Source organism: Mastomys coucha, unplaced genomic scaffold (assembly GCF_008632895.1).
Source record: "Mastomys coucha isolate ucsf_1 unplaced genomic scaffold, UCSF_Mcou_1 pScaffold6, whole genome shotgun sequence".
Lineage (NCBI taxonomy): Eukaryota > Metazoa > Chordata > Mammalia > Rodentia > Muridae > Mastomys > Mastomys coucha.
Genome location: NW_022196912.1, coordinates 126125220 through 126135238, shown reverse-complemented (window position 1 = coordinate 126135238; position 10019 = coordinate 126125220). Strand labels below are relative to the sequence as shown.

At 52.7% G+C, this 10019-nt stretch overlaps 1 long non-coding RNA gene across 1 annotated transcript; it reads right to left on the bottom strand.

Annotated features, from left to right (window-relative positions):
- Nucleotides 1-1211: 1211 nt before the first annotated feature.
- On the bottom strand, nucleotides 1212-6493 carry LOC116080381. The gene is made up of 2 exons (XR_004114425.1): nucleotides 6421-6493; nucleotides 1212-1686 (listed from the first exon to the last, which is right to left on the bottom strand). It is a non-coding gene; the product is annotated as an uncharacterized LOC116080381 (long non-coding RNA).
- Nucleotides 6494-10019: the final 3526 nt, after the last annotated feature.

Below are 10019 nucleotides of genomic sequence, written 5' to 3'. Positions count from 1 at the left end.
CAGGTCCCTCTCTATGTCCCTTGAATCAGGAAACTGAGGGTTACCCAAAGAACACAGCTGGTTCTTGTCTCTGGTCTCCCAGACTTGTGGGCCACCCTCTGAGGCCAAGCTTCTTTTGTCCCCATGTCTCTTACTCACCAATCTCTGTCCCTCCATCTGCTCAGACAGGCCACTTGAGCCCTGCCTGAGGCCTGGACAGGTGGCAGGCAATTGCTTAGCTCCTGAAGGCAGTGGAGATGCTTGAGGGCCTGGGAGTTTAAAGGGAGCTAGCAGCACCTGCCCTTGGGAACTCTTCCCAGCTTGCTAGTGTCTCACCTGTCCCAGTGTCACACCCAAGGGCTCTCTGCTGGGGAGCAGCAATGAGTGCAGGTGATTCTATCCCCAAGACTTCCCTGTCCCTTTGAGCCCCGCTTTTGGCTAGGCTCTGTGCCCAGCCAGGGAGGAGGGAAAGATAAGCCAGGTGTCCTAGAGCTGGGGCTGGGTGCCATGGCCTGGAGGGTCTTGGAGCCCAGGGACCCAGGCAGGAGGGCCTGAGCCCTGCCCCATCTGGACACACTGCCTGTCTGCAGTGCAATGCTGGGGAGGTTCCACAGAGAAGTCTGCATGTTTCCTCTGATGGGAGTCAAGCTGCTGAAGGGCCTTAGAGGCGGTCACAGAGTGTGGCCCTAAAAGACTTGGAGAAGCCCTGACCCAGCCACACAGGTGTGTACATCTGAGGTGGCACCCATAGCGTGGGTCAAAGGGCGTCAGAGAGGGACTATTTAAGATAGGGACCATGAGGAGTGCCAAACTGGAGAGAGCCTGTGTGCAGGAATGGTGACAGCATGGGCCTGTGAGGCAAGAAGCAGGTAGCTCAGAGAGTCGGGTCTGGGAAGTGCACACCAAGGGATACAGAGGAGGGTGGAAATGAGAAAAGTAACTGAACAACCCTGACTGGATGGCAAGCCAAGCCTAGGAGCCAGAGCAAGAGCCTGTGACAGCCTTGGGTAGCCATCAGCCTGTCCAGTGCAGGGCTCCCTCTACTCTGAGCTCTGAGGAGACCCTCCTCAGCGTCTGTTCCCATAGCCGTTCCTGACCAGAAGCAGCTGCAGTCACTTCACACAGTGATCTCCAACACCAGCAAAATAAAGATGCAAATCAATCCCCTGACCAGGCTCCACACCCCCGCAACACCCCTCTTCCCTCACCATACCCTGCCCATGGCGACTTTGAATTTTAAATTTCATTTTCCCATCACTTTTCAATAAATGCTTTTCCCTGAGATGTCTCGAGTCCTGACCTTATAATGCCCGAGTTAAAAGGCAGTGTCTTGTTTCCAGCTGCAGATAATTCACTTCTGAATGGTCCAATTACACGGCAGCCAGGGCTCCACTGGGCTTCCAGGAAACGGTGCCGCTGGCCCGGGAGATAATGGTGTTGTAGGCAACATAACTGTTCACTGACCCGGGCTGTCATCATCTGCACCAGTGGCTAGTGTGCAGAGGCACTGGGGAGGGTGCTCAGGCTGAGCCACCCACGAGGATCCCTGGAGGACTCTCCCAGAAGACAGAGGCCTCTCTGTTGGCAGGACCATCCCTTTGATTCCCCAAGAAGTCCCTGCATGGTGGCCTGCTCCGCCTCTGCCTGCCAACACCAGCCAGAAACAGTAGTGCATGGACAGCTTCCCGCCCTATGTTCAAATCGAGCCTGGCTTGGGAATAAAAAGGAGATTTAAAACACGGCACAACAATGTAAAACCTGACCAACCACAAGCCCCGACTGAGTTCAGCTCTACCCTGGTGGCCCTGTACCTGGTACCTCCCTGCGACTTAAGCCCTGAATGGTTGGTATAAACTATCAGTGCCTTCACAATGAAATGATCAGGTAAGCTCAAAGAGCAAGCTTCTCTCTCTCACGGTTCTTCCCCCTAACAAGGTATTTAGGTTTCTTGGTGGTTTTGCATCAAAGAAGACTAAAGCTCTGTGATTCCACTTTAAAGCCCCCCCCCCCAAACACGTCATTATCATTCTTGAAGGAGTCAGCAATGCTCGGCTGAAGAGGGAGTCATACTCTGGTGCCCTGAGAGCAACTGTGATTAGGCGAGACTTTCAAAGAATGCTGCAAGTACCCGACCCTTCCCATAGGGAGATGGAGCTTGCCTCTCTACCCCTGGAATCTGAGTGGTCATGGCAGAAATGACAATGGATCCGTCCCAGGCCAGAACTTTCAGGAGAGAGGCATCTCCTACCTTGGAAGAAGTGTGTCTGAGTGCTGGAGAGACTACAAGGGAACTCATGAGGACATCCATGGCAGATGCCTTTAGAAAGTTCATGGAGGCCGTGGAAAGAGACCACAGGGGAAGCCATAAATGTGGCCATGAGAGAGGTTCTTCAGAGAAAAGAATCAGATGGGTAGACTCGAGGACCTAGGCAGACACCCGGATCCGTCTGCCACCTGCATGGCCCCAGCTCTCTACACCATCCAACTGGAGGATCCTGTGTGGGAGGGGAGCCGTGGTAGGGATGAAGGTCCTCCCTCAGAGAAGCACACAGGTTGTGATTTTAGGATACCACTCTTTCCCTGCTGTGATCCAATTGTGGAAGGACAGACAGTCTATACCTCAAGCCATGGGGAGCCAAAATGGGGACAAGGATGAATGGATGGCCTGGTCAAGATGACCAGTCTGGGTGCAGCCGAGTTAGGAGAGAATAGAAACCTCCTCTTCACAAGGGTGAAGCTTTGTGAAAATAAAATGGGGAGTTCTGCCCCTCTTGCTTTAGGGGCGTGCTTCCCCAGTAACAGCATGCTCCATGGTGGATCCCCACTTCAGTTGGAAGGCTACCTGGGCCACGTACCAGTCTAAGTCCTACAAAGTCAGTGGTAAGCTGGCAAGGGTTTCATCCTCCCCTGGGCTGGCCTCTGCTGCTACTTGCTTCTTCTGACTTGCTCACTCGGAACTCTGGTTGGAAAAAGTCCTGTCCCTTCTATACAACCTCTGCCTCCTGCTCCAAGACCCACCTGCTCAAGCCCAGTGTTCTCACAGAGCTGAGGGAAGGGAAGGAAAACCCCCTCCATCCCAGAAAATGGACTCCAGGAAGAGCAGCACGTGGCTTCCACAGCCCAGTCAGCTCCACGGCAGCTCCATCAGCTCACATGGGGCAGGTGTCTGTGCCTAGTCACTCAGGGAGTCCCCTCCAGGCCAGCTGGACCTGTGTTTTTAAGTGAGAAGAAGTCTCCAGGGCTGCGCTCCACCAAGGCTGAGGTGTTGGGGGGCCAGAGTTGCCAGGGAACTAACCACACATGTGCAGTCAGGTGGAGGGAGCTGTGACAAGCTCATTAGACAGCAAAGAGTATTGCCCGGAGGCCCTACTGACACGAGGCTCTGCCAAGGCTGGGATCAGCCAACACAGGGCTCTGCCAGTGCAGAGCTCAGCCACCAGGAGCCACCATTCCTGCATTCCTACTGGTACAGAGGCTTCAGCTGCCAGGCCACCCTGAGCTGGATGCCGGCATGATCTTGGGATACTGCCAGAGGCAGGTAGCTGAGCTCACCTGATGCAGGCATGTTCACAAGGGCCCCAAATGGCTGGACCTCCCAGCTCACACTGTAAGCTGAAACTTGGTGACCCGGGCCGAGATGTCAGCTTAGGAGTCAGCCTTGTCCCCAGGTCTCCTCCAAATCTCCTCCAGGTAGAGCCACTGGTGGCTGTTGCAAACCTTCACACACATCCCCTCTCTGGACTCTTCCTGGCTTTTCTAAGATGCCAGAGGTGGGGCGGAGAGCAGCTGGCCTGCGACTCCCAGTCTTCACATCACTGTGGGGTCTGAACATCTGCTATGCCACTGACATGAACAGACTTTATGAAACCAAAATGCAAATGGCCCAAGACACAAGCAAAGAAAGTCGGCTTCCTGGACATGAAAGGAATGTTAATGGGAGCCGCAGAGAGCTCCACGTGCCATCTCCCTGGCTGGCTCACTTAGACACAGGCACAGGCGCTGGGACAATGCCAACAGTATGTCCAGAAGGAAGGATCAAATATCATAGATTGAAAATGCAGGTGCCCTCTCCAACTGCTGCCCGCTCTGTCCAGAGCCATGCCAAACCCGAGTGCCCTGATGTGACAGCTCACACCGGCAGAGTGGGCAGACGATGTTCCTCCAGCTCCTGTCTGCTTTCTTGGGGATAAACCCAAAGCCAGAAAGCCAAGTGGGGAGGCATGGTAGAGCCCAGCACCTTATTTAGGAAAGGAGAAACCCAACCCAAGTAGAGCAGAAGAGGAGGGAGGGGGCAGGGAGGATGCCTGGCTGCTCCGAATGTCTGGATGTGGCCTTCTTTGTGGTTTGAGTTCAAAATCTTGTAAATATTTCAAGTAATTATGAACAAAACTAAATCATTAAACTTCTGCTCTGTTATAGACGCTGGGAGGAGAAAGGAAAGTCACAGATGGGGAGAAAATCTTTGCAGAACACAAAGCTGACAAAAGACTGGCATCCAGAATGTACAAACACGTGCCGGATTGAACAATAAGACTCAGAGTTCAGCCTAAGATCTGAACAGACATCTTAGATTGACAGCAAGTGATTCTGCTAGTCACATTTCTCATTTCTGTGGCCAACATGCCTAACTAAAGCAACTCAGGGAAGAAAGGAGGGGCTCCCGGTGCGAAGGGCTCACAGCTCAACGGTGGAGTCCATCCTGGAAAGAAAGGCTTGAGGTATCTACCCACAGTCAGGAAGCAGAGAGAGGTGAGCGCTGGGGTACACCTCACTTCTCCTTCTATAGCCAGGAGTGTTCATCCATAAGGCCAGCAGCTATGTTCCAAATGACGTACACCAGAAGCCCGCACACAGGTCTTTACAGATACTTAGTTCAGAACGGGCAAAGCTGAGAAGCAAGTAAAATGTCCATCCAGTCAGCAGATGGATAGCTATACCTGGGCACATCAAGACAAGGGAATACTAATCAGTGATAAGAGGTGAGTGCCCACAAGCATGGAAAGCCGTGGCAGGGACTCAGACGCATGCCTCTCAGTGGAAGAAGCTCGTCTGAAAGGCTGTGTGATTCTATGATTGCCACGGTGATCCAAAAGATGCAAGACTGGAGCCAGTTAAAAGCTCATTGGATGGACACAAGTGGGGAGACATGGGAAGGACACAAATGGGGAGACATGGGATGGACACAAATGGGGAGACATGGGATGGACACAAGTGGGGAGACATGGGATGGACACAAATGGGGAAACAGAGTTAGCCCCCCCAACCAACACACACAATACACAGTGGAGAGGGGGTCAAGAGAAATCTCACAGCACACCCTCCATCCAGGAAGCAGATACACGGTCACCATCCATCCTGACACTGAAGCAGAGCCATGTTCTCCCATCCCAAGGGAAAGAATATTTCTCCATGCAGCCTGGCTCTCCTCTGTGGGGTGATGTCCTGTATCCCCCTGCACTCTGCCTAAGTCCTCTGCAGTGGCTTTCTTCTTCCAGTGTCTTCAGCTATGTGACTTTCTTTCCTCCCTTCCTCTCACTGTGGGTTTTCCATCTCCTTTACTCCAAGCCAGAAGTGGTTTCACCAACCCAACTCTCTTGCAAAGCTTGGAGAGTTTCTTATTTGCTCACTTAAAGCTTGTTCCAAATCCCAAAGCCTTGTGTACATTTCTAATTTAAGGCACTTTAAAAACAATACAAAACAACTCTATGTGGGTTAGAGATAAAGGGGGGGGAGGGAGAGGGAGAGGGAGAGACAGGGAGAGGGAGAGACAGGGGTGGGAGTGCATGCAGGAGCCCTCAGATGCTGGCCAGCATGGGTGCTGGGAATTAGCCTGAGCCTCCTGGAAGAGCAATGCACACTCTAACCTGCTGAGTCATGTCTCCAGCCTGAATTGAGGTGCTTTCTCCACTTGGCCCCTTTGCAAGACCACCATGGGACAAAACTCTCAGAACCCTCCTTAGCTGGACAATCGGGCCCAGCTTCAATCTTTTGAGAGCCCTATGGAGTCTGGAAACCACATGTGTAAGTTGATCTCTGGAGTCGGGACTCCCTTAGTTGGAGGACTGGGTCTGAGACAGTTTCATTTTCTGGATGAGTAGGTCTGATATATGAACTCTATGGTCCTTTCCCACAGCCCCTCTCCTCCTGGACCGTCTGCAGCAGGACAAGCTGACTGACACCTCTACTCTTCCATCTGACTTCTCTCTATGAATATATACATATGTGTATGTGTATATGTATATAGTGTGTGTACATATATATGTATACACACACACATACACACACACACACACACACACACACAATATTTTCAAGCTACATAAATGACAGCATTGCCATTTTTTGGTCCTATACTAGAGTCACTCTTCCCCTTCCTCCGGAGTTCCTTGGCCTCCTTCCCAGCCTCTCCCTCCCAGGGGCCCCTTTGGAAGAACTCTGAACCTGTTAGAAGGAGCATGGTCTTGCCTCAGGGTCAGCCAGTTTCAGGTGGCTCCATCCAGACACAGCCTCACACTTCAGACTGGCTCAGTCAGCCACAGGCCTCAACACCTCTGGTTATGACATGACATCATCTGGTGATGTCATAGCTACCATGGCTTGTGCCAGCACATCCAGCAGCACCACCGTCCACAGACACATTTGCCATATGTCCCCAGGGTTAAGTGATACATACCAGTAAGCTAGTAAAGCAAATGTCATCAGTGTCACTGACACAGAATGACATCAGTGTGCCAGAAGGTGGGAAGTGTTGCCCTCAACAAGTGAGAAGCCTGTGGGAAACTTCTTAAGGTGTAGCCCTGCGTCCTCTCACCAACTGAACACCATGTAAGGGAGAGCTGGGGACAGGACGGACTCACCAGGCTTGCATATGTTCTTGCTAAGATCCTGAGCCCAAACCTAACCAGATCAAAGGGCAGGCTCTGGACACACACAGCTGAATGGCAGGACAAACAGCCCCTCAGGGCATAGCACATGGCAGGATATGGGGACATCTGATGGCTCCACACTCCTTTAGAGGAGTGCGCACCTTAAGTGAGGCCTAGAGATGCTGTGGTGGGTGTGCTGGTATACCAAGCTTCTTTGTGGCCATGAATCTCCTCAAGGTGTACACTAAGGATTCAAACAGGGGCACTCTGCCTTAAAGGAACCTGCATGACTGCCTCCAAGTGTGCAAACTTCTTTGGAAGGTATAAGGTGGGTCCTGCACTCAATAAGCTGGCTCTGTTCCACCTCATAAAGCCCCATGGTGAAATGTTCAGATCTTCTGTGAAGTAGAACTCACATCAGTGTGAAGCTGGCCATTGAAAACAGGACTAGGGCAGGAGGACAGTGCAGTCCAGGGCCAGTTGGTAACAGGACAGAGTACACATGCTCACTGGACAACAGGCCACTGAAATGAATCACAGAAACACTCTCAGGAGGACAAAGCCACAGAAGAGCAGTTGACTGCTGGAGGGCTCAGTAGCCCTGGGTGCACATGCCTGAGCTTGGGCTTGAGAAGTCGCTGCATGAGGACAGCCTCAGGCTCTGGGGGACTGGGGTGCTGGTGAGCTTTGTCTGGTCATAGAAGAATGTGTCTCCACTCTGAGCAACTCAGACGCTCGCTCGGGAAGGATGAGGAGTAGGGGTGGGGATAATTCCTCCCACTATTCCAGATGACAGGAGTGGTAAGAGGCCATTGACAGATTACAGTCCCTTTGGGGTGTGCATGCATATAGATAGGCTTGTGTGGTCCTGTATTTTTGTGTGATCTTGTATGCTTGTGTACTAGACACACACACACACACAGAGGCGGGGAGAGGAAGGGGGAGAAAGAGAGAGGAGCTGTCTACCAGTCAGGGTCCCAGCTAGGAGAGCTGTCCTCTCTTGGAGATTAAGAGAAAGAGGCAGTTAGAAAGAGCATTTACAGGTGAAATAAAGTGGTAAAGCCAACTGGGCTGGGTACATCCCTGAGGAGAAGGGGTGGGTAAGAGAGCTGTCTGGGAAGCTCACTAGCACACTCTCACAACTAGAACACCGACCCTGTAGAACTTGAGTGATTTCCCACTCCCCTCATCCTCCATCCATCACCAGGACAAATGGTGGCACAGCCTCTAAGGACATTGCTGCCATCCTCTGATTGGTGGCTCCGGATGTGCTTCACCTGCTTTCACTGCCCCATTCAGAGCAGAGAGCTCCTGGAAGGCTCAGTCCCAGTGGAGGAACCCACACGGCACAGCTGCCCTCAAGACGTGACACAGATGATGCGTCTGCCAGAGGGCTGTGGCCCTTGGACACCATGATCCTTAAGAGCAGAACGAGACCTTGGGTAGCCACTGCTGGAGGATGTTTGGCATCTAGGGTCCGGGGATAACAGAGCTACTCCTCATGCAGGGGGGTGTATCCTAACAGAGTCTGTCTTTCTGTCCCCCGTATTAGAATCCATGTGACACCCAATTTCCTCAATCAAAATGCAGGTACTCTGACCCTCTACTGAAAACACCTGAAGTGCATCTCAGAAGGGGAGCTGAGACTCAGAGCTGGCAGGCCCGCAAGGGTGAGGCGAGGCCAGACTTTACAAAGGCAGAGCCCTCGGGGAGATGTGGCATGGAAGGTGGGCCTGGAAGTCAAGGCTGCTCCCAGAGAGCTTCCCCTTCCAGACCTGAGGTCCCTTCCCTGCAGACCGAGATGGCTCTGGGATCGAGTACTGGTTCTGATGCTACAGAAGCCCATGGCGTCTGGGCTAAAGCCCACCAGAGCCCAGGGACGCAAAGACTGGCTCAGGCAATGTTGCACAGCACAAACTCAGTTGCTATGTAATTAACTCGGGATGTAATGAGCAATAAAAATACAATTATACTCCTGTAATACATTAAGCCTCCGTGCTTTCTTAAACCACTTAAAAGGCCTCGTGCTCACTGCCAAGATGAGCCCACAAGGGGGGGCGGTGCTTTGCAAGGGCTCCCAGGCTCATTCTCTATCCAAGAGACCACGGAGGGCCTGGGGTCACCCAGACTGACTCGGAGGCTCAGTGGAAGGCCTCACCTGCAGGAGAGATGGATTCCCAGGGGTCTGGGGCTACCCCCAAGGGAATCTTTCCCGAGATGAAGTGACAAGGGGTAGGGGCATAGCATAGGCTAGCCACTAGCACTCATAAGTCCACCCCACCCCCACGCACAAACGTCCACAGGACCACTGACAACTGCAGACAAACGGTGTTGACAGCTGCGTCTGGACAGGCTCGGTGAACACGCACGATGGACCACTCTGATGTGGAAAGAACTGGATTAAGAATGTCACTGTTCTGACGAGAGCCTAACTGTGAGGGAACTCAGAAGCACAGGGGTTCTCAGGGTCACACAGCACACACCTGAATGAAGTCCTGAATAGCAGAAGTCTTGGGGCCTGGAGTAGTTGGTGGGGGCCAGAGGCAGGACAGGATTAGAGATGACTGCTCTTCGGGGTGACCGAGAAAGGACATGACCTGCTCTATGGTGCTGGCTGCCCAAGGCTGTGATCATGAGTTTCCCCAGGCAGGGTGTCCCGTAAAGATCTTGCCTGATGAAGCTACTTACAAAACATTGGAGGATGTGGCCCTCACAGACCCAGCTTTCACCTGACAGGCACTTCCTCTAGGGTCCCCCCTACTGTCCTGTCTCCCCCATCCTGCCCTGACTCCTTATCATCAAGCAAGCTTATGAGAGGGGGCACAGGCCCCTGATCTTCCTTGCCAAGCCTCAGTTTCCCCATCCAGGAAGGGAGGGTCTCACAGTCTTGTAGGCTGCTTGCTCCATTAACACTGCACCCCCCCACACCACTGAGCCATGGCGTCATGGTGACGTTGGTGTATCATGACAAGTGGCTAGACAGTACATCATTGCCCCTTATCTGTTCCCAAAATGAGTTCAGATTAGTGGAGTGATCTCCAACCAACTCCTCCAACAAGCTTTTCTGCCCGCTATGAGACTTAAGGGAAACGACACAGAGAGATCAGCAGAGGAAGTGAGAGCTCAGACTTGATGGGGGGGTGCCCGACTGGGTGCACGGAACTTTGGCTGAGA